The sequence below is a fragment of the Euprymna scolopes genome, chromosome 7 (genome assembly GCF_053919585.1).
Source record: "Euprymna scolopes isolate OS-2025 chromosome 7, ASM5391958v1, whole genome shotgun sequence".
NCBI lineage: Eukaryota > Metazoa > Mollusca > Cephalopoda > Sepiida > Sepiolidae > Euprymna > Euprymna scolopes.
The window spans coordinates 59,304,592-59,327,797 of NC_136488.1; the positions used below are offsets into that span (position 1 = coordinate 59,304,592).

Here is a 23,206-nt window from a genome sequence, read left to right on the forward strand (position 1 = left end):
ATAACTTTTCATTTATTCCTTTATATACCTTAAACTCGGGAATATCCATAAGCAAAGTTTCATTCCAAGAACTGTTCGTCTTTTCAACACGTCATATCACGGATCTACTTCCCAATTACAACATGATCGTTTTCAAGTTTATTGTTAACAAATTCAGTCATCCTCTGAAATAATCATTCTGCTCAGTTTCCAAAACTGTTACCAGTCGTGTTATATCAGCGTCAAACAAACTCATTAAACCTTAGTCACGGCTGAACCTTAGGCTTTGATAAGCGGTGATCTAGGTGAGTCAGAAACTTCGTGAAAAATATTGAATAATTCGACCCCTTGTCTTTCCAAGCTTATAACTATTCCAAAAATTGTAATTCAAACCCTATTTTTTTTTTCAATTAAAGGACCAAGGTTTCATTTAAAAAAACAAAAGAAAACAAAAAAAAAACGTGATTTAAAAAAAAAAAAAGGTTTTAAACTTCGGACTTTACAGGTAAATTTCTAAAAAAAAACACTTCTTTTTGTTGTTTTAAATTTGAATACATTATTTATTGATCTTTTATCTTCAATTTGTGATATATAAAACATTGGTGAGTAAATTAATTATTTACTTTTTAATAGACATTTCAAAATGGGGGCGTGAATTAATTCGACCGCCTGTCATTCCAAACTTATATCTACTCGAAAAATGTAATTCAACCCCTATTTTTTTTTTCAATTAAAGGAGCAAGGACCAAGATTTTATTTTAAAAAAAGAAAAAAACAAATAATACAAACAACATTGTTTAAAAAAAAAATGTTTTAAACTTCGGACGTAAATTTCCAAAAAAAAAACTATTCTTTTTGTTGTTTTAAATTAGAATATATTATTTATTGATTTTTTTTTATCTTCAATTTGTGATATATAAAACTTTGGTACATAAATTAATTATTTACTTTTTAATAAACATTTCAAAATAGGGGGAGTGAATTAAAAAAAAACTTTGTCTAAAATATTATATTCGGTTTATTGGAAAGAGCATAAAATTTCACATTGGCTCTGAAAATATCGTAAAAATAGAATCAATAGAAAAGTTTGATAGATTTTTAAAGTTTAAAAATTGAAAAATAGTGAACTCGTAAAATTCAATTAATTTCATTACTGTTTTTTTTAAATAATAAAAAAAATATTTCTATTACTTTTTATACAACTTTAATAGTTTATTTTAGAAGTATAATCGATAAAGAAAATAAACAACCTACTTTAAAAGAGAAATTACGAGTTTTTTATATTTTATTCGCAGTTTCGTATTGGGGGTGTCAAAAATTCCTACAAAAATTCTGATACACCTAGCGTTGATCTGTTAGCACATTAAAAGGCCAGAAGGTATTGCATGTATATGGTTCTATATACCATATGAATGTTTAAGGCGACTTAACACCTGGATATGATATGAACCATCACGATCTCCTCTGACAGACTGATCCAGGTAGCAGAAACACGGACAGAATTTTTCGTTTCATTTGTTATTCTCGATGATGATGCATCTGCTTAAACGTCCACAAAAATTGTAACTAGACGTTTCGGTAAAAAAAAGTAGATTTACATTCCCGTTAGTGATGCTGTATACTAGAACCAGGTTTCCTCGCATTCTCCTCTGTTCAGGTGAAGACAGACATGGCTTTTGAAACCAACAGTTCTCTTTTAGTATAACCATAACAAAACATTGCTTTTTTTATTACTACCGCACCCCATTTTCGCCGTCCAATATCATCGGGAGAAACTGAAATTTAGGGGCACTTTCTGAAATAGCATCTTATACATCTGGTACAAATTTCAATAAAATCAAATATACATATTTGCCTTTTAAAAGAATCCTGTTCTTTTCTTTATTCTAGGTAAAAGTAATAGCCAATTATTGTCGCAGCGTTTCTGTCTACCAGGATTTTAAATTAATTTCTTTTTATTGAAGTCTCGTTCGCACGTAACTGAAATTCGACCTCAAATCTTATCACGTGTCACATTTACTAGAATTAGCAATCCATGATCTACTTGTATGCACCACGCATTACTACTCGGTCAGTTGATGAGGAAGTCGGTTTAATCTGCCGTTATTAATTAAAAGCAAACGTTTTAATCGTTCTTTCAAGCTTAAGATGAATGTGTTTTTGTGTGTGTGTGTGTGTGTGTTTTTAGAGCATATTAATTGTGTTCGACTTATTTGACTTGATTTTTCACCAAAATGGCATGATCTTATTTTAATTTGTTAATGGCCTCAAATATAATTTATCCATAGTTTTTTTTTTTAATTAGTTGCTTATGATGTAAATCTTATTTCATCTCGCTAATATAATTTATAAAACGCATTATGTCTGTCTCCATCTCATCCGAGACTCAAAGTCGCAGGGCGACGCAAGGCGACGCAAGGCGACGCAAGGCGAGTCGAATGATTGCATTTTCTGTGGACCGTATTTTTATGGGTTTTTAGCTGGTAAAAATAGCTGCTAAGGAGTCAGAATTTAAAAATATTAATCTTGTCAGACGTACGTAGACTCCAACTGCTATTGTAGGCATGCACAAATATACCTTTATATGCTAAAGCTGGTCATTTTTAATATTTCTTATCTGTTTGACGGTAAGTCAGACGGTAACAACTTCGGCTGGATCGCTAAATGTTTTGGTTTCGATTCTAGCTGATGGCATCCAAGTAATTTTTTCTTTTTTACTTTTGAAATAACTCCTATATATTGGGAACAATATAATAATCAATAGAGAATTAGCTCTATGATAATAAATACGATATCAGCATAAATTATGATATCCTATTTAAGTATATTTTACAAACGGGCAATGTTATAGGGAGATATATTCTATTATCAGTTTTCAGTATTTAATTCAACACTGCTCAATGCATGAGTAGAAGTTTTTATATATATTGAAATTAAGGTACATGAAAATGTCCACCTTTTATCCATGTGTGGAATCGTTAGGGTAAAATGCATTGAAGTCATGTTATCGGGAGTTTTTATGTACACGTGGTGAATAGCTTAACTAACTAATCAATCAGATGTATTATTTCCACGCATGGATAATAATTATATTTATAATATCATCTGTGTTACATAATACCAAAAACATCAACGGTGTCGTCGGGTTCAAACTTGTCATTATTTTTGTTTGAGTCCTAATCCTTAAGTTCTCTAGAGACCGGAAGTTTAACAAAAGAGCAGTCGGGAGCCAAGCTGCTTAAATTGACCAATTAAATAAATACTTTATTTTTCTCACTTAACCACTCAGATATCGGCAAAATTGTCGGTTGAAACCCAATATTAAAAATAAACAGGGATTGCAAAAATTGAAATAAGATCGGGGACTGTAATATCATAGTTTCTTGCAGCGTGCGAGATGCCATTTCTAGAGAAACAAATATGAGGCTGAATATTGGTCCTCTTTTTGGGGGGGGTGAAAACGGTGATACTGATGTTTAGATCTTCTATAACGCACATATGTGGATAAATGTTACCATTTTATTTTTTATTTTCTTAATAGTCAAGCTGACGTTCTCTCCTAACATGAATAAAAATGTATATATTATGCATGTGTGTGCTTGCGTGTGTTGTATATATATATATATATATATATATATATATATATATATATATATATATATATATATATATATATATAATATAAACGCGCAAAATACATACTAAATCATTTCTGTTTTGGGGTTGAGTTATGTTTGAAATTTTTCTATTTAAATGATTCTTATTAACTTCAATTTGCAATTATTATACTAAACAACCCGTTTCTTAAATTTACATTCTCTCACTGTATATTGTTTGGTCTTCACAAGCTTTATTTTATACGGCCTCTCTTTCTCTTTTTCAAACAAAGGTGAATATCACTAGATTTTATACGATTTAAGCTGGGAGAGGAAGGATATTTAGCAAGCAAATAGACATATTTTTTTTTTGTTTGTTTGTTTTGTTTTTTTGTTTTTTGTTAAATACTTAACTAGACTGGCAAACACATTTTGCTGCTTCCAGAATTCTAACTGGAGTGCAACTGCTGACGAGGATACACATTATGTCTTAGTATATATTCTGATACAGTTTGATATCCTGCACAAAATTGTTAACAAATGGGTGAACCTCTACCGGAAAATCTCATAAATAAGCTCCTCTTACCCTCGGCACTAAAATTGACAAATTATAGACCATCGAGGTGACTGAGCTATAGCTTTGGTCCTGTGTAGTTTTAGATTCTTTTTGAGGAAATGTTTGTTTATTACTAATCGCCTGAGTCACCCCTACCAAACAATCCCAAAGGGGCGGACCATGCATTTTTGCAGGCCAACTGCTTTTCTATGGCGCTGGTACTTTCCGATCCTTGAATCGCATCTTCCCACCGTGGAAGATAGATATCGGGACCTCCCAACCGGGTACAGTTTTGTGTCATCCTCACTATTTTTTAACGTTTTTTTTTTTTCATTCCATAAAGTTTTAAAGTTTTTTGGTTTTTTTTCATTCCACAGAAGGCATATTACTACTTGGGCGTAATCAGCTACTATGCGGCATAACGTCTACCAGAAAAGCGTAGAGAGTTTAGCATCCTAGTTTAAGATATCGGCTTACATTACATTTAAACTTCCACGAATTAGTACAGTCAAGCAAGCAGGAAACAGGGTGGGACGTCCGAAAAAAGAAACTATTAGAAAGTTTTCTGGCATCTAGAAACCACAATAATGAAGAGGTGGAATTTTTCTGCTTGTCAGGAGACTACGTTGAATAGGCACGAATGCTATGAGTTTCTCAGAACAAATTCCAATAAAGTATTTGTAACACAGCCGCAGGAATGCAACATTACGGCGATGAGACAGGGGTTGGAGTTTGGATGATAGTGCGGAACCTATTAGATTTAAAACTCTTGGAGGAGAGTGTATATGTGGGAAAGACTAGTAAATACACCAAGCAGAGGTGGCAAAAATACTCCATGCATGGGTGAATTGTGGTATTGTAAAGATATAGGATACTCTCTAGTGTAGGTTAGGTTTTAGCACGGTAGTTGGAGCTCATATTTTTTACAGCGTCTTTGACAATATGCTCAATGTATTTGCTCCAATTTGTGTTGCCTGTAGATGTTAAAGATGGTGTAAGTTTGAAATAGCATCTTTGTTGTAAAACGCGCAGATTTTGTGCATGTATCTTGAGAATGCCGATCCTTAATTTTATGAGAATAATTTTGGATTTCATTTTTTTTTAAATTTTATGTGAGAAAATGTTCACATTTGAAAAATGTGAAAACACCGCCACCATTGTTGACACCATTGGAAATACGAGTGTTTAAATATTTAGTGAAATATTATTCAGCGTTTATTCCTGTTTCATTGTTATCTGATTGTGGAATAGGGGTGAAGCAAATGAATAAAAAAAAAAAACAAAAAAAAAAAGCTGACCTAGAATTGACACAAGAGACGCGTATCTCCCTTAGGGACTATCGCCCTCTCCTTAGCCTATTTTTGACTTGAAGCCTGGTGGGTGGGGGAAATTGATCGTGATTCACGTACAGATTTCTGTTTCATTTCATGGTATCAAAAACACAAAAATATTTTTTAAAACACAAGAAATAATCAAAATAAATGTGTCTTGCATTTAACTCCGACTACATTAAAGCCAAAACGTCAGATATTAGAAATTTTTACTCAACTAAATTTACGTAATAACAGAAATGGTAAAAGCTTTCATGTGAAATTTTAAATATATCTGATTTTTGTAAAGTTTTCGCAATAACTATTGAGTATTAATTAATAATTATTTTCCCAGCTGACTAAAACATAATCGTTTTCAAGTTCCATGTCTCTTATTCAGCTGTCTTAATCAAATCTCATTCAGTTTCTGTTGCAGTAGTTTTTATTTAAATGAAGAGTATGATTTTTAATAATGGAAGGGGATTATTTATAAACACTGACGATAGGATCTGACCAATCAAAATGGAGCCACGTTCTGATGGCAACCAATCAGAAACTGGAATTACTCCATAAAACTACTGAATCTGTTAAAATTCCCGTACATAAAGATCTTTGCTCTTGGTTTGCAAAATTTTAGAAGTTCAAGACTTATACAGATTAGCATCGAAAACTCTTCTAAAATTAAACCTGGCTTCAATTAAAAAGTTTCTAAAGTCGTGACTAATCATCAACGTGTTCCTTCATCATTCTCTTAGGAAACTTATTAACCTTTATCCACGGGTGGCATTTCGGCCTTGATAAGCGGTGACCTGTTGGTACATTGAAAAGCTGGAATGTATTACCTTTATTTACCATCAGAATGTATGTCCAATTTTGTAAGACCCAACGTCTATTTGGAGTCAAAAAACAAAAATTTAATTATAATTATTTGATTTTATATTTTTATTAATAATTTTATTATTCTATATAAATAAAAAGGTTGTGTGTGTGTGTGTGTGTTGCTTTAACTCTTAAACTACTGGTCACATAATACTAGCAATACACTAATGGCGTGTAAAATATTTGTTTGGATCGATAAATAACACGTAGAGAAATATGTCGGCAAGTTGAAATGAAAAATATTTATTTCAACTTTCCGATATTTTTAACGCTTTTTTGCGCATGCGCAAATTCATTCATAGCTTGAATTGGTTTAATTTTAAATCTTTTGTATTTTCCGATAGCTCAAATAGCATAGAATGTGGTTGGAACGCTTAATGTTTAGGTTTCGATTCAAGCTGATCGCATTCGGTCATTTGTTTAACTTTTTAAATAAGTACTGTATATTAGGTACGGTATAATATTCACCAGACAATCACCTCTAATAATAAATACGAAATCTGCATGAAGTAAAATATATTTAAACTTATTTTACGACTCGGTTAGAGCGCTTCCGCTAGTATTTACTTATTTTTAATTTGTTATTTAATAATTGCCCAAATTTCAGCTTCTTTGGGGTATTTAAATGTCATTGAAGCATGATATGACTACAACTTTTATTTGAAAATTCAAATATTTTCGATGAACATTGAATTTGATCAATAATCATTAGACACTAATTAATCCAAAATATCTGAATTCCAATTACTTTTTTCACACCCGTGAAAAAAGTAAATCTAAAATATTTTCCACAAGTAAAATCATCTAATGAATATTGATGAAAAAAAAATGAATATAGATTCTAGACATAAAGTTTAAAATAATTATATCTTGATTTGAATCTTGTTAGGGGGCAACAGTGGCATAAAATTATGCACAAATGTTATGCTTTTGGAATTAGTTTTACCTGTCTTGAGACGAGTATACTACTAGTGTATTTATCTATATGCTAGTATGCAACATCCGTCAAAAATGGAAAAAAAACTGTTTTGCTAGCATTCGCGCTTGCTATTTCTCTATATTACTAAAACATTCCTATAAAGCCATAGCTTTACGTCAGTAATTTAATTTTTTCATGTTAAATTATCATTTCTGTGGACTTAAAGAAATATATAACACATTTTTGATGGCAGACATGACGATTACTTCTTGAATTCATTTCATGCGAGGGGATAAGCTTGAAAGTATTGTCTTTGTATTAATTGAATTATTCGGACTACTTTTCTCATCTTGAGCGTCATTTTCACATCGTTTCGATCGATGTAACCTCAGACCTTTTTCAGGTTATCTTGTCGATCTCTGGAATGCGTCTCTCGATCTCTGGAATGCGTCTCTCGATCTCTGGAATGCGTCTCTCAATCTCTGGAATGCGTCTCTCGAACTCTGGAATGCGTCTCTCGAACTCTGGAATGCGTCTCTCGAACTCTGGAATGCGTCTCTCGAACTCCGCAGTTAGGACGGAATTTCGAACGGAACTTTTTATTTATTTCACGGGGAGGGGTAACATGCTCTCGTTCCGTAAGCCATAATTGGATAGAGGTCCTAAGTAATTTGCAATTATATTTTTCGGTTGCCCACACTGAGAATTGAACCTTCAATCTTTCAGGAGAATATCACTTGTTCAATTGGTTTTTCTAACTACTCCAATCTCTGTGCCATATTCCCCAGTTCGATAAGATACACCTGAAGAAGGTAGGTTATATCGACCAAAACGTTGTGAAAATCACACTCATGATGAGAACAGTATTCGGAAGGATCCAAATTATACGAATACCCAATCTTCATCTCAAAAATTCAGAAACGTAGTTGTCTAACTAATTTGTTTTATCGTAAGTGTTGATTTAACTAATGAATAGTCGATGGTGATAATTTCTTGGTGATGTACGCTACTCACTCAAAGAAGGTGGTAATCTTTGTGATGATGTTTTCGTCATAACAGAACTACCATTGCCTGAATTCAGAATTGAAAGATAGTACAGCGATACATTAATAGACATTGACAGTCATTGGACAAAGCGGGGGAGGGTAGAGTGGTAGCTCTAGATATATCTAAGGCTTTTGACAGGGTATGGCATGAAGCTCTTCTCAGGAAAATCAGATCACATGATATCACTGGAAGAATACATGACATAATTAAATCCTTCTTAGATAAGAGAAAAATCCAGATTGTCCTCGGCGGTCGTATATCTAAACAATACGATATAAATGCGGGAGTGCCTCAGGGTGTCTATCCTTGGACCTCTGTTATTCCTAATATTCATAAATGACCACCTTGACAAAATTGCATGTGAGATGGGTATATATGCTGACGACACCACACTCTATAACAGACACGACAGGAAAACAAATGAACACATATCTAAAGAAATGGCAGAAGCACTAGAGGATGACCTCCGATCTGTAGTGAAATGGGGACATAAATGGATGGCCACATTCAATGCTGCCAACACAAAACTAGCTTCCTTCCATAATTGCAAGAAACCTCCTCTACCACCAATAGCAATGGTCAATGACTCTTTATCTGAAAGTACATCCTTTAAACCCCTCAGCCTTACGCTCTCAGGAAACATGAGTTGGAACAATTACATCGAGAGTATCGCCAGGACCGCTGCGAAGAAGGTAGGTTCTCTCTACCGTGCTAGAAAGATATTAACGCCCGAAAGTATTCTATACCTCTATAAGCCCACCATTCGCCCTAGTATGGAGTATTGTTGTCATATTTGGGCTGGTGCATCTGCTACTAGTCTCTCGCTCCTAGACAAGGTTCAAAAGAGAGTCGCCAACCTGATAGGTCCTGAACTGTCATCTAAACTTCAACCCCTGTCCCATCGATGAAATGTTGCATCCCACTGCCTTTTCTACAAGTACTTTAACGGTGAATGCTCTGACGAACTGCAAGCACTTGTGCCCCCTCGACGTAAATACCCCCAACAAACCCGACAAGCAACTAAATCCCAACCCATTCACAGTAGAGATCCCTATATGTAAGAGAGCCTTCTACTTAAGTAGTTTCTTCCCCAGGACAGCTTGACTTTGGAATTCCCTTCCGGGTCCCTGCTTCCCCAACTGTACTGACATGCAGAAGTTCAAGTGCAACGTGAACGACATCTTGCTGCCCAACTCCCTACACAGTACCTCTGATGCCTATGTCCCTGATAGTATCCCCCTACAACCAAGTGGCAATGAACCTTGTTTGGGGTGAAAATGTAATTAAATAAACAAATGATAGTATAGATGCGGCTTCATCGAGATCTATATGAAATCTCTGTTTATACTAATGGATTTAGTCACGCTCACAAGTAATAGATCGAAATACGCGCCATCTCTTTAAAAAAAAGTCCTAATATATGCACATGCGAAAAAGCAGATTTATAAAGACAAAATACAAGAAATAGTAGTAAGGGAAACCCGACTATTGCCGTTTCGATGCTTAAACTGGAATGTTAAAGCAACCGATGAATTTTGGAAAATGTTAATTTCTCGGGGTTCGTTCAAAAAGAAAATACAATGAGATGAACTCGGAGTAAACCGTTAGATATCAGGAAATAAAATGGTTTAATAAACCGGTAGTTGACAGCCCTGTTGTAACATAAACTGGTACTCCAAATATTAAAACATGCACCCCAATATTTAAACAATATAAAATGAACAGTGTTATTGACTGAAAGCTGTTTTGTATTGAAAGCAGCTTATTATTTGTTAAGCTTTAGTGTTCTCTAATTTCATTTTGCACAAATAAAAATCTTTAAAAAAATTTTTTCAAACCTCTGTGTACTTTATGAGCGAATATTGCACCTGTCGGTGTGCATCTCTAGCAGGTGCACAGTTGTATTGGATAAAACCATTTAGGAAAGCGATTATCATATCGACCGCTTTTAAATATCTGTGCACACAAAAAGGACTCTCTTTACTTTTGTACAACATTTTAGGGCGACCTTGAAAATGAAGGTTCGTATGTGATCATCGCCGAGCTTGGTTTTGAGATAGTCAAATTGTATACTAATTCGTGTTTCCTTTTTGAAAATTAGATATGTTTTTAACTCTTCTTGAAGTGTTTTTAACATGATTTATTTTAATTATTTGTTCTTATATATATATGATCGTTCTTTCCTGTACTAATGATTGCGTAAGCATGATAACTGTGGGTAATCAAAAAGGTCAGTCAACTGGCTATTTGTGCAAAATAGCTTCTCCGGCATGTTAAGTTGAGTACATTTTATAGCTCCGTTTCGTTATCTAAAAACAATCCATTATATCAATACCGACTCTTTTTGTGTATATTCTCTTTAGAAAAATAGAAATTCTTTGCTTTAAAAGAAAAATGCATGACAATATAATGTCGGTAAAAAAAAAAAGAAAATTTATAGAAGACTCAACATTGTATGTTTGTTTCGGTAGTCATCTTTGTTCATATAAATATGAACCAACTGATTTTTTTGCTGCTTAATGAAACGGATCTGTAAAAAATGTATCGAAATTTAAATATGCTGGAGGAGCTGTTTTGCATGAAAAATAAATATTTAGATCTTGGAATCTAGATTTACTGTTATTCTTTTATATGTGCTCTGTTATTAGATTTAACATACATTGAGCTTCTAAGCAAAACGTATTGGTATGCACAAATATAATTTTAAAAAAGCATCAGAAAAAGAAACCTATATGTACACTAATGAACACCCTCCGTCAAAAGTGACAGAAAACTATGCTGCGCCAGTCTTTGCACTTATTATTTATCGAGGTATATTCTAAAATATCCATATAAAATCAAAGAATTACACCTGTATTTTATATATGTATGTATATGTATTTATGTTTATGTATTTGTTTTATTTACGACATGAAATTAATGCTTGTAAATTTCTAGCAGTTGCACTTTTAAAGAGTTGGAAATATAAGTTTGTGATTAAAAAAACTTGCCTCATATTTTAATGTTTTAAGTCATTACTTCATGGTACCGTTGGTTTTCGTTTGTATTTTTAAAAAGTAAACTTTGTATTTCTCTATTAAATCAGTTCCAAATGGTTGATATGCCGTATTATTTAGAAAGTACACAAATACTATTCTTGTTTCTCTATGGACTTCTTTCTTTTTTTTTTTTTTTTTTGCTTTGCGCTACGATACAGTTTCAACCCCCATCGTCTTCAGATTCCCTATTTCTTCATTGTTGTTTACCAATCTTGATGAGATTCTTCCCCGAGCTTCTATTACAATGAGTACAGCTGTTACTTTCAGGATCCGTATTGTTTTTTTTGTTTTTTGTTTTTTTTGCTTTTCTCACCAACTTTACAGGCGTGTTGCCTTTGTTCCGTCTTTCTACTCCATCACTTGGCCCTCTCAAACTAAAACACTACACAATTTGACAAACCGGTTTTATCCCAAAACCTAACACTGCACTTGTTATTAACAATATCAATTTTATTCTCTATAATTCTTTCTAGGAGACCCAACGTTGCCCGTGATTCAATGAGTATCACTTCCAATACTTGTTACTGCTATCGAAATCCGTGAAATCGACTTTTTTTTTTTAATCGAGGACTAACCGCGGTGCACGAGGAGGAACCTTCACGCGTCTCCCCGCAGTAACGCGACTTATTAAAAGAACCCAGCGTTGATTTTATATGTCGTGCCCTTTTGCTTTGGGGGATGATAAAACTTCGCAAATGCACGTATGGTGTTAGGTTGTATATGTGTGTTAACTTTGTTCAAAATAGGACTGTTTCCTCTTTAATCGTATTTTCTTGATTATCGATTCGGGTGTATAGTTGTTGAAAACCTATCCAAGAACATTCCTAGATACGTAAAGTACATGTGTGTGAAAGAAAACAATGAAATAATCCGTTTCGGAGTCTTTAGAGAACGAACTAACACACACACACACACACACACACACACTATACTTTTCTATATAAGTATAGATTAAACATATTAATACTAATTTTCGTGATTCTTGCATAATATCACAATATTAACATGTTAATTACTGATGAAAAATATTTTTGATGGTGAACGCGCAACATAGAAACCTCTAATGCTTCAAACCATTAAGTCTCATGGTGTCTAAATGTTTTGCTTTGTTTTCTGACTAAAACTGGGTTAGAATACACAAATTGAAAGGAAAAATGTATTTTTTAGAAAGCTAAGTATTAACTCTACTATGAATAGAACACTATGTACATATGATACATTTTGGAAATCGAGAAGCTAGGCAGTCAAGATAAGGTTTACACATTATGGTACGAAGCAAAGCAATTTACACAAAGAGTTACATTGTACTTTTGGCACAAAGTTGATGGCTTAAAATTACAAGACTCATAAGTTCGTACATCAGCGAACAAATAGAATTTTAGCAAATTTCAAAAGAATTTTTAAGGAGGTTTCAACAACTCTCAGCGGCAAGTTGATGAATGTAGATGAATTTTATTTATAGCATATTCGCACCCAATACGTTACTTGTATTTAATTACTCTTTAATAGATCGGTAGTAAAATTAGCCAGTCTTGAGATACTGACTTCCTGACATAAAATGCGCCAAATATTGACGTTGTTATTTTCTTTCCCTGTTACAAAACTCAATCATGTTCTGCAAATTCAAAAACAATTTTTTTTTCTTTACTAAACAACCAAACCAAACACCATGAATAAATGTTTAAGCATAAAACCTTTTCCAAAATTACTGGACATGACTTTGAATAAACTGAAAAAGTTAATATACCGTAAAACAAAACGGCCAAAACAACGCTATAGGAGGTTAAACATAAGATCAGGTGTGGGTTTGATGAAAGTGTTTCGGTGGAACGAACTGGATTTGAACTTGGCGCACCAAGGTTTTCAGTCCGTGGTTTCAACCACTTAGCCACTGCCATCCCCTTAAAATATTAATATCCTATTAAAAATAATTTTAAAAAATAAACCGGCATGATTAAAAAAGTGAAATCAAACTAAATTAAAGACTCCCGGGCAACGCCAAGTAAATTCGGCTTTGTTTGCACATTCTGTGTTTAGTTATTAGTGTATCCTTTCTAGCTTTCTCTCTGCTCCTCTGTCATTTTCTATCGTATTCTCTCTCGCACACAGCAAACAGATATCCTTAAATCTACATCTAATAAAGTATAGGATGATTATATTCCTTTACGCATAGCTTTCAGCCGGAAAGTAGGGCGAAAAAGTGAGTTACAGGTTCATCAACGCTCTGATCCCCATCTGGCATCAATTGTGATGGATGGCTCTCGTCTGGGTGAGGCCCCGTGTTTTGACAAGCTTCTGGGTTTGACCTTTACTCCTGATCTGAAATGGAACACGTACATCAAGTTTGTTGCCAAGGTCGCTGGAAAGATGGTGGGATCCTTCTACCGCTCCAGAAGATATCTCACTACTGATGCAATTTTCTATCTATATAAAAGCCAAGTACGTCCATGGATGGAATACTGTTGCCATATCTGGGCAGGAGCTGCTAAAAACAGCCTATCCTGCCTTGACAGAGTACAAAATAGACTTCGTGGCTTAGTGGGGGATGCCCTTTTCTCTACCCTGCAACCTCTCTCCCCCGGGCCTTGATAAGTGGTGATCACTGTGTAAAAAAAAAAAAAAAAGGTTTCAATCGTTATGACTTTTAATTTACTAGCTAAATGCGTCTTAGAGAACATGTTGACTTATCAATAAAACGTTTGAATAATTTAAATATACCAATAGTTTACTCAAAACAAAAAACAGCGAATCCAATACTCCAACGAAGTCCCGAAATATTGGAACGTATTAATTATAGACAACCTGTTTCTCTCATAATATACATTACTAGTCTTTCTCTGCTCTATTGTTATTTTCATAGACGGATCACACATTAAAAACGTCTAGCTACAACCAGTGTCAATAATTTCCATTTCTCCCTTTTGTAAATAAAACTAAATGGAACTTTTATAAGCAAAACTATTTGCTTGTAGAATACAACATTATGAATATATATATATATATATATATATATATATATATATATATATATATATTATATACTGAAGGAGAGGGGGACAAATGTCTGTTTTGTCTAGTTAAATCTTGAAAAATACACAAGCACCACTCATAAAGTTGGTATATCTTAATCGATGTAACTTCGGATATATATAATATCTAAAAGTAAGATTCATTATTTGCAGGATAGATGGCCGTCTAATTTAGATCTATCAACACGTCATGTAATGTTATCATGTAAAGGGAAGTAACTCTGTTGTCGTTTAACAATTATTTCCTTTTCAGCTCGTGTGTGTCCAGAGAGAGAAATAGGCTGGGCGAAAAAGAAAGAGGGGCGGATTAGGCAAACGGTGGATATAAAAAGAGAGGGGGGTATGAGCTATGTTACCCTTTTTATATCAGGCAATTTCCGGTATCCCTGCTAGTGTCTCTACTTCTATACGAAAGGCAATTTGTATGTGAGTGTGAGTGTTCTCAATGGACTCAAAAACGGCTTTGCCGATTTTTCTTTTTATTTAACACAAATATACTTTATATGCTTGGGAGTGTTCTTAGATAGTTTTTCTATCGAAATACCTTCAATAAATATTAGAAATTGATAAGCGAAAAAAAAAACGATTTAAAAATACTGACTTTGCCCAAGTTTTACAGTTTTATACAACCTAATATCACACGTGCATTTGAGAAGTTTTATCACAGCACAAGCAGAAGGGCACGACATATTGAATCTATGTATTGTGCAGTAAATCATTGCAGGGAGGCATGCAAAGCTTCCTCCCGATGCACTGCAGTTATTCCCGATTAGAGCAAGCAATCAATCGATTTGATTAAAAAATGAGCGATTTCGACGATTTTGATGACAGTAAACAGCGAAAGAGAGGGGCTGACGATTATCTGTATATATAAAAGCGAAAATGTATGTATGTATGTGTGTTCGCTTTTTCTGTGTGTTAACAAAAGGCTTTTTTCAGAGAAGCGGTCGCTCGCTTCACAACTTTTTAAAACTTTCTATATCACATATAAATCGTAATATCTCACAGTTAACAACGAAGCTCGCCTGTCTATTTAATTTGCTCGATTTCGGGAAGATAAATATTCAATATTCGTCGCTCGCCGCATGTGGGTTAGTCTTTTTCCTATAACATCTTGGGGTGAAAAAAAAGCGTTCAGCAGTAAATGAATACTATCCCGCAGTCAAACTTGACCTCATTAACTCATTAAAACGGGCACCTGCTAAATCCAAGTAATTAAATAAATTCAAACGTGTTTCCGTTAGCATCTCGCTGTGGGGCAATGGTTAACGTCGCACGTTTTTATTTTTGTTTGTTTGTTTTTTTTTTTCACACTTTAATTTACAACTTTGCCTCAACGGTTCGGGTTCGATCCTCATACTTACTTTTTTTTAAACCCACACACACCTCCAAACACCCGGGTAACGCCGGGTACCCCTCGCTAGTTGATAATAAAATTCAATCCTTTCTGCAATCAAAACAATTTGATACAAATTAAGTTTGTTTGTTTTTTGTTTTTCTTTTTCCTGGCTACAATCAACAAAGAGTTTTTAGTTGTGGATTTATAATTTATATACGCGTTTTTATTTCGCCTATTTTTCACAACCCAACTAATTTTGCTTTCTGGATAAACGTGACCTCTTTCCCTGTTCATCATCAACTGCTTCCACCACCCTCACACGCACAAAAAGAAATATATATAAAATTTCACCTCCCAATTGCTGACCATTCGCCATTTATTATTTTTTTTTTGCCTCACCAACAGATTGTCGCCACTATTTTCCCACCCCAAGAACGAACTCTATAACTGATGACAAATTATTTGAGTCACATTAAGATTCGACTTCCTTAGTAGCAAGTTCCTGCTATTCGCAATCAGTAATGACACTTGTGCTTATTTGCTTGTTTAGACCCCCTCTTTCTCTCTCTCTCTCTCTCTCCCTCTCTCATATACACGCATATATATATGTATATATATATATATATATATATATATATATATATATAAGGAAAAAAAGTTAAACTATAATAGGATATGGTAAAAATCCATAGAATAAGGAGGTAAAATCCAAGGAGAACGGGATAAGTCCAATAAAATCCATGGATTGTCAATGGACTTTATTGGATTTATCCTGTTCTTCCTGGATTTTACCTCCTTATTCAATGGATTTTTTACCATATCCTTTTATACTTCTTTTCTTTGTTTCTGCTTTCATAATCATTATGAAACTTTATGCACAAATAAGTCAATACATCTTTGCAGTTTCTTCTAATGCATTAATCTGCAAAATTTATTGTATATTTTGCTAACCTCTTTCCTCTGATACGAAGAACTGCATTTTTCGAAACTCCGCAGAATAAGGTCTTTCAAGTTTATTTATACTACTTGTTGTATAATTAAAAATTCTGTATACCTTCTTTACAGGTGTTTAATGTTTTTTTGAAAATTTGAATTTATTTTCAATAGTATTTTTCTATTACGTACATATATATATATATATATATATATATATATATATATATATATATATATATATATATATATATAAAATTATAACACGGAAATTACATAATTGTCGATGCAATAATTTATTTCAACCTTATGGTATTTTCAAGCATCTAAATCAGACAATTACATTTTTGATACTGTATCAAAAATGTAATTGTCTGATTTAGATGCTTGAAAATACCATAAGGTTGAAATAAATTATTGCATCGACAATTATGTAATTTCCGTGTTATAATTTTTATCTTATTGCTCTGTTTACCACATTGAGCTCTCATACCCGGATTTCCTCTGGATTTATTCCATTATAACACTATATATATATATATATATATATATATATATATATATATATATACTTGCCCGGTCGTAAAATACGTTTAACTATATTTTTATTTGTGCAGATTTCGTATTTATTACAGTCAATTCTCTATTTAATATTATATTGTACCTAATATATAGTATCAATGTCAATTTTTAAAAAACATAATTCGGATGCCATCATTTAGAATTGACACCAAAATGTTTAGCGCTACATCCGCGTCTCCTACCGATGTATGATAGCTATCACGAGATAGGTAAGAAAGATTAAATATTAAACGACTAATAGAAGTGAATTGAATTTGGGCATGCGCAGAAAGAAGTAAAAAAAAGAAATAGGTAGGCAAGTTGAAATAGTTTTCATCCTCGTGTGTTGTGTGTCTGTCTGTATAGTATGTTAATCGCCTGACTCCATTAATCTCTCGCTTCATATGAATGCAACTGGAAACACATATTTGTTTTACATTGCAATACAAATATTTGAAATAAATATTCACTATGAACTTATCACTAAATAAATACTTCGTTACCAAGACAACAAAAACAATTACTAACCACAATCCATTCCTTTAGCTCTAATAATTATTGTAAATGTATAAATTATATCGCGTCTTTTAAATGTTTGTTATTTACAAAAAACTAATAGTTTCAATTAAAATAATTTTGCTTGTAAAATAATGATCATATTAAGAGAGGTTTGGTAATTTATCCGTTTTTGTCAATGTATAAAGGCCGCTGCGATGGAAGAACGCAAGAAAAATCTGTTTAGATATTAAAATAGCCTTGTTTTTGTTAAACTTTATTCATTTATATTATTTATAGACATCATTAATGTATCCCATTAACTTATATTTATAAATATCATTATTACTGTATGTTAATAAATTTGGGCAATGTATCACAAGAGTAAAGATAAAAGTCAAATACATATTCACAGCAGCTCTTTAATGTGCCGATCTCGTAAGATTAACTAATTTGCATATTGTTTTAAAATGAGGCATGTTGTAAATTTACATGGTTTTTAATTGTTATTTATTTATTATTGTCATAAAACTCGATATTTGTTTCCATTTTGCTACAATGCATATGTCTATTTACGAATAGATTTACATTGTGTACTTTGAGTGAAATTGCCTTCCTATTCATTTACGTTCAATTTACATCTGTAGCTTTCGATTCTTGTTTTCTTCAACGTACCTAAGCCAACGCCGGGATACGGATCCTGCTAGCTTATCATAAGCTTATTTTGTCATAATAAAATGTATAAAATTTTTGAACTCCGTGTACCGTGCGCCCTTGCTTGAATCTTAGCTTTGACAATCGAGCAATTCCATCATTTAAAAACGGACAGGTGTGTGTGTGTGTGTGTGTGTGTGTGTGTGTGTGTGTGTGTGTGTGTGTGTGTGTGTGTGTGTGTGTGTGTGTGTGTGTGTGCGTGCGTGTGTGTGTGTGTGTGTGTGTGTGTGTGTGTGTGTGTGTGTGTGCGTGCGTAGCTCAGAGGTTAAGGAATGAGGGTAGAAAGTTATGTTTTGGTTTCGATTCAAGATTCACCAACGTCGTGTGTGTGTGTGTATGTATGCATGTAGTTTTGATCTCGCTACTATAGTTTATGTTCAATATAATAATCGGTAGTAAATTTCTCTGTAATATTAAATACGTAATCTGCATGAATTAAAATATCCTATTTAAGCGTGTCTGACGACCGAGCAACGCCGGGCGACCTGCTAGTTATAAATAAAAGCGCATATTTGCATGTATTTCTCACACAAAGCACCTCATCTCTCTACATATAGAAACAGATGTACTGCGATCAGGTTACAAGATCTGTTTATATCATTTCCGATAGAAAAATGTTAAATAGAAATAAACTGCAACTTGAAATTAATGACAAATATTTAATGCAATCAGTTATATTCAAATTAAACATGCTTGTTTATATTCAACAAATATCACGAACTTTATAAGTTTGGGGCATCATAACCTTTGGAAGTTCTAATTGCTTAAGAGATTCGCGTGACTTAATCGGAGTCTGATCCCATGTTTAGAACCTATCAATGTCACAAGTAGCATGTTAGTCTCAATGTTTTTTTTTCCTTTTTGTTGTTTTTGAACTCTTCAGATTTCGGTGATTTATGGCATGGGTTTTAGTTTTGTATTGTATCGTGAAATGCTGACAGTTTCCGATTTTTATCTATATATATAAAAGCGAAAATATATGTATGTATGTACGCTTTTCCTCGATGTCCACAAAAGGCTTCTTTCAGAAAAGCGCTCGCTCGCTTCGCAACTTCTTAAAACATTTTATATCATCTATAAATTGTAATATCTCACACTTAACCACAGAGCTCGCCTGTCTATTTAATTTTATTGACTTTCAAACGTTAATTATTCCACATTTCCCGCATTGGCACGCCTACATTTGGTTTTCGGTATATATAAAACGCGAAATTCGACTCTAATCACCGGCCCAGAGTCAGTGGTCTCTAGAGAGCTAAGTAATGTTTGTTCATTGTCGACTTCGTCATATCAGACGGTAGCTTTCATTTCGAGACGAGACACTCCCGCTAATAAACAGGGAGCTGGTTTTCCCCGAACTTAGTTAAAAACGAACAAACCGATTTATTTATTTATTTAAAAACTATCCCGCACAAAATCGTAACTGCTGAATAGCTATCGCCGTCACGTCAATCAAAAACGCGCACCTGTTTTTTTTCACACTTTACTATTTTCCAACTGCGCGTCAAGGCTTCGTTTTTTTTCACGGGCACCTGTTTTTTTTCACATTTCGGGTTTTTTTCACACACACCTACAAACACCCGGGCAACGCCGGGTACCCCTCGCTAGTATCTTATAAAGTAGACTCTCTTCCTATTCCTCTGCAACCGAAACAGTCTCTATTTTCTGCAAGGAAAAACTTATTCAGTACACTCTGTAATCAAGACATAGTCTGTATTATTTGGGTGATTCGAGTTATCAATGTTTCAATCGATATATTCTCTGAACTTCTTCGGGTGATTTTTTTTCTTTTTTTTTTTTTTCGAATTCTGGAAATTTTATGACGGAATTTACCTTGGCCAAAATTTTCTCCTAACATCAAACATTGAAACAGTAGTCTAAATAATATAAATTATTATTTCTCTTTAGAAATCCCGAAAGATATCACATAATACATGTTATATTGTGAAACAAGTTTGTTTTTCGAATATTTTACTAATAGATTTCTTAGATAATTGGGTGATCGATTTCTTATTACAAAATCAATATTTGGTTCTGATTCGGAATTTTTGTTTCACGTGAAACATTTGGTCTGTATTACCAAAAAATATTTCGATTCAATTTCTTTCAAAAAATAGTTTATCCGCCTCGGATAAACACAACACACTACGTAGTATCTACTTGTTTGAAAAGAAATCCAAACATTTGGTTGTCACTAAACTTAAATAAAATCTCAGATGTGCACATGTCTTCATGTTTAATTCTAGCTTCTTACTTAAAACCTAATAAGCTACTAGCTTCGTTTACTGAACATGGAATTTTGTCCCTTATAATATTAAATAACCGAGTCATAATACTAGAACTCTTGTCTACCATTAAAGATAATATTCAGGTTGACCTAAGGTGTCTACAAAACAACCTTTCAGTAACTAACAAGGCCGATAGCCATTAGTCGCATGCTCTCGTGTAATGAATGAATGCGTGAATGTAGGATTGATATGAAATTCTTAAAGATAAACTAAAATGGGCTGAAATGACTTATATAAATAAAAAGTAAATGACTTAGAATGACTTTAATGAACCTAAGGATGAATTGAATGACCTTAAGAATGACTTGAATGCTTAAAAAATAACTGGAATCCTTCAAAAAAAACTTGAATGATCTGTAGAAGGACTTGAATGGCTTTGAGACTGACTGGTTGTAAAGTGGGTGATCATTTTACATTAAATTAATACAGAAAAGTGATCCCCCACTTTATATCACAAACTTACAAACATAAGTATATCAAGTAGTAAGAACAGATACTACAGTTTGATCTTGGCCAAAAGGCCAAGAAAAGCTGTATTTATTTGCTCCCCCACCGAGCAAATTACGCACAAGGCCGATTTTTAATGTGAGGAGTGAAGGAGAAATGGGGATCAACTCCCCGGGGAGTAGGGGAGCTGGATAGTGACAATTGGTATGTAGGGTTTCCCCTACATTGACCAATGTCTTATATGTGGGTTCGCCCCCACATACGGTCTTTGCTTGCAGTATCTGTCCAAGAAAAGCTTAAAAAACTAAGAACAGCATCTATTAACAGACCTTTAATCTTAATCAAAAAGGCCAAGCACAAAAGCGTTACGGACCGATCGACCGACGGAGTGACTTATAGAGTTGCTTGCACGCGACTAATAAAAATATGACAGATTGTTCAATATTTTAGAGGGCAAAACTATAAATTTAATAATTTTTATATTAACTTAAAAACTAAAATTCCAAAATATTTTTACACTTGAACTTATTAACGTGGCAAAATCTCGAACAAAATGAAAAACAAATAAGTCATAACTTTATTATTACCATGCAAGATGTTCGACTGAACTCCAATCCTTGGTTCGTTCATGTAAAACATTCACTGAGGAACTCGTCTCACAAAAGACTTGCCTTTTTCTCCTTGTGCCTAAAGTCAGCCGGAATGTTCATAGACAGGACTTTTGCCGAACACATTTCCACGGGACTGCTTCCCTGCTGACTACAACTATGTCATTGAGTGCAATGTTAACAGATACTGACTCATAAATAACTCGCGTACACAATTGACCAATATTCCCGTAACTTTCTTCATCCTCCAGCTGCCAAATGTTTCAGCCTCATCAACCCTTATGCTCAAGTGGCTCTTGGCCTTGATAAATGGAAACTATATAGTCAAAAAAAAAAAGAATATTCTTTCCTTCTCCGTGCTTTCCTCTACAGACCTCTAAAATGTATTATCCGTTGCATTTTTTTCAAATTAGATAGATGTCCGTCTTTGCCCTTCTGGGGCGAATATCCACTCCCATTATTGATAAGTTCAAGCCTGGGCCACATAAACAAAAATAAGGTGGATTTCATCACACTTGACAAAATACAGTATATTAACGTTTTAATATGTTTTAACCCTCTTGATATTGATACAGCGATGTGATGCACGATGTTGAGCTTTGGTTGATACTTGTGTTTGTGCAGGTAATACCGTTGCTAAATAATAAAAAAAATATTTATTAATTCACAAATAAGCACTCAAAATTAGGAAGAACATATTTAGTATTTATCTTTCTACCACCACAGGATGTTTGACATAAATTCATAAGGTTTGTATTTGAAAACCATCGCACAAGAGGGAATGCACTCTTAGCAATAAACTAACCTCTTTTAGGCGTGAGAAGATAAAGCCTGGGTGCGAGGCCGCTTATAACTGTACAGAACAATATCTCGGTTCGACAGAAACAAGGTTATCAGCTTCACAATGACACGGATTCTGTCGGACTGATTGCCAAGGACGTATCTTCGAGTGGTAATTTTTTAAAACTTTTTACGTCACCTTAGTCTGCCTGGCCAATGAGTCGTTTGGGAGTAGCGAAAGTTGATTTTGTAGAGATTACCAGTTTCCTTGCGCTGTGAACAATATATTAGGTTGGTGCAAAAAATTGTCGTTTTTTTTTGTTTTTTTTATTTACTTAACATTGAACATAAAAACGACACTATTTTTGCACCAACCTAATATATATTTGTTTGACTTTCAAACGACAAATGAGGAAAAAGAACCGGAAATCGATTTCGTATGAATGCAAAATTCAGTCGAAATTCTAAAAGGTCGGAAAGTGTTCAATGGTGTCTGGAAATGATCAAATCAATATCTCCTTTGATGCCGTATAAGGGTCAATTGATGTGGACTTATGATAACATAAACAGCGGAATTTCTTTCTAAAAATCGACCAAAAAGCAGCGTTGTCTATAACAAACCGTCAAAAATAAATTCTTGTTCAGTTATTTATCAGATCAACATGCCCTCTTCCTTGGGCTAACGCTT

General features: G+C 33.7%; 1 protein-coding gene and 1 pseudogene across 7 annotated transcripts in view; one reads left to right on the plus strand and one right to left on the minus strand.

The window, feature by feature from the left end:
• The window catches only part of LOC145279748 (heparan sulfate glucosamine 3-O-sulfotransferase 5-like), a 699,453-nt gene that overhangs the window by 356,851 nt on the left and 319,396 nt on the right, over positions 1 to 23,206 (plus strand). The gene's annotated exons all lie outside the window — the stretch shown is intronic.
• On the minus strand, positions 21,112 to 21,216 carry LOC145280523 (U2 spliceosomal RNA; annotated as a pseudogene).